The sequence below is a fragment of the Ictalurus furcatus genome, chromosome 4 (assembly GCF_023375685.1).
Source record: "Ictalurus furcatus strain D&B chromosome 4, Billie_1.0, whole genome shotgun sequence".
Lineage (NCBI taxonomy): Eukaryota > Metazoa > Chordata > Actinopteri > Siluriformes > Ictaluridae > Ictalurus > Ictalurus furcatus.
Window position 1 is genome coordinate 13,326,319 of NC_071258.1, and position 3,237 is coordinate 13,329,555.

Below are 3,237 nucleotides of genomic sequence, written 5' to 3' on the forward strand. Positions count from 1 at the left end.
GATGTCCACAGGGCTAAGTGTGTGTGCCTGGTTCTCATTAGTTTCTCACCACACAGCACCCCCCTCACGCACCCACACTTCCAATTTCCCTATGAAGAATTAATGTCTCCTGTCCTGTGAACATATGGCTGCTGTCACAGGCTGGTGCATTTTATTGTTGTGTTGCCATCCTCTCCGTCCCTTGACTTTGCAAAGAGATAAAAAAAAAAGTTCTTTTTTCACATCCTTCCTTTTGGAATTCATGTAAATAATTATTTGCAAAATAATAGTCTTAAATAATAGTCTTAAATGTTTGATATGCATTTACGCATGCTTAAGTTAACATAAGTAATCTAGTGCTAGAAACTGAACTTGGACTGGACTTCCATGGGACACAATGTTCTGAACAACTCGTGGGTGACTGGCTATTTCAATATGCAACCGTACGCATTTCTGCCTGTCTTCAGTCGGAAAGAAATCTCTGGAAGAACTCTCTGTGACTGATCAAAGCACATACATGCAAAAGCAGGGCATTAATGTATCTACAGATCCCACTCTTTTTATCTGATCCCATCTGGTCCTGTGGCACACATCAACACGTATCTCGCCATTGTGTTTAACTAAAATGTCTGTCCTCTTTAACTAAAATGTTGGGTTTACACTGAGCTGGCCTGACTATCAGGTTAGTCCCCTAGGGTTTCCAGGGGGAGTTCAGGGGGTGTGGACAGTCTGCCCTAGTAATCATGAGGAAAAAGCCAGTGGGAACAGCTGGGCCCTGTTTTCAGCCCCCTGACTCTATTACCTTTTTTGAGTTGCTACATACTTTCACATGCAACACATATTAGGGTCAGTTGAGTGAAAGGGGAACCAGAGGACAGGGGATCAAACCCTAGTTGTTTCTCAAGGCAGGAGACATGCAGTCTGATATTTTTTAACTCAATCACTTTCAGTAATGGCTTTATCCCAGGTGACTCAGGGCACAAGGCAGGGGACACAATGGATGGGGGGGCAACCCATCACAGGGCACAATTGCACACCCATTCACACACCCATTCACACACTACAAACAATTTGGAAATGCCAATCAGCCTACAATGCATGTATTTGGACTGGGGAAAGAAACCCCCGAAGTACAGGGAGAACATGCAAACTCTGTGCACACAGGGCGGAGGCGGAAATCAAACCCCACAACCCTGGAGGCACGAGGCATACGTGCTAACCACTAAGCCACCTTGCCCGGATGGGATTCCAGTTCATCAAAAAAAAAAAAAAAAAAAAAAACAATATCAGAAATTCATCACATAATTAAAATGTTCTTTGATTTTTTTTGGCTGCATAATGCGTACTCTTAATCTGTCACTATCTATATTAATGAAGTGGATATGTGTGCATCTAACATGATTTACATTCACAGGATCAAGTTCAAACAAAACCAAATCAGTGATGTCCTGTAAACTGTTTTGATGATCTTCCAAACATTCCTCAAACCAAAAGTGTGTGCTTCCTTTAGACAAGAAATGATGTAACATGAGCTATAAATTTAGTGAGCTAGCCATTTTTTGTTTGCTTGTTTGTTTGCTATAAAGTCAGATGCCATCCATTTATTCCTGATGGACCTCATATGATCTGTGTTTTTGATCTCCTACTCACACAAACCTGAAACAGGCAATAGAGACTATAGGGTCTGTGATTACAAGATTCCAATGAATTGGGAAGTGAAAAGAGACCAAACCATATACTCTAAACTGCTATTTGTCAATACTGCATGGAAATGAGTAGTCGTATTACAGGAACTTGTTTATTCTTTACTTAAAAGTGGGGAATTAAGTACAAAGTATGACATTGTAATAACTATTTTACTTTTCTTCCCCTGATTTGTGATTGAGTTATAAAAGACTGTGTAGCATGCAACAGGTGCCCAAAACACAGAGTATAGGCAGGAGCTTCGTGGGCTCAATCCTTTTCACTCTAACCTCCATGAACCTGCACACAAAATCCTGATTCCTTCTCACACCACTCTGACTGATACAGCAAGGAGATGTGTATGAGTGGATGTGTGTAATGATTGCTTTTAAATTAATTCCTGATTTTTTTTGTTGTTGTTCGACACAAGCTTGTAATTAAGGCCATTTGGTAGTGCACTGAGCATTTGGAAGCCCAGTGTGGTATAATTCAGTACAATTTTAATTACAAATTATGGTGATGCATCTAATCAACAACAACAACAAAAAAAATTTTTAAATTTTTTTTTATTATTCGTAGGTGACTATGGGTTGCTTATCCTACTCCTATTCTTCACCTCTCCATTTCATATTGTATTCCCTTAATAAATAAGGCTGTCAACACAACTAGTGCTGAGACCGTATTTACATAGCTTCTTGCCGAATACGCGTGTCAGATTCTTTCTGGCAACCTGCCGGCAAATTAGGAATTTATTTCATTCACTGTCAATTGTAAGAACAGCGGCGCTGTTTTTTCTCCCCTTCTCAACCAATCAGTGTATCTGGGAGGAGAGTCGTAAATCCGGGAGAGCCAATCAGCGGCGCCTCTTGCCGAACTTTTGGTTCTTTGAGTAAGTTAACAGGGAGGGGGCGTGGCCTCGCCTGGCAGACTCCACTCAGAACCTTTAACTCTTTACATGATTCGGCTGGGCAGAACACCGTGGCAGGAGTCCAATACAAACACTCTACTCCTGTCATTCAGCACCAGTGGAGAAATAGTTACACGATTTCTTGACTGTAATTAATGATATAACTTGATCTCCAACAAGATGCCTTTTTTTTTTATGTCCCTCCCTTTCTATCTCTAGTTATATAGCCTATGTTACAACTACTTTAAGCATGTAACTGACAAGCAAGGTGCAATCGCGTGACTACCAAACCTCTGTTATTGTATTGAAGCCAACATGCTTGACAAATTGACTTTATAATGGGGGAAATATTATACAGAGAATTATAGAGAGAATATTACGTTATGATATATAACGTTATACGCTACACAAACGTTTGTGTTGTCATTTCTTAAGAGCCATCCATCATACACAAGCCCACTGATACATTCAGTTACCCATAAATGTGTGTAAAACATCATATTTTCTTTTAATCTGGTTATCTAGAATGATTGGAGTAAAGAGTAGAGTGTGTCCCATAGCGTTAAGTTGAAGCGCAGGACGGACGGACGGTGCGCCTTTAAGAGTTAAGAAACTTGAAACCTTGTTTGCGCAACAATCAGTGCAGCTCAGAGCCGCCAAAGTGTCTA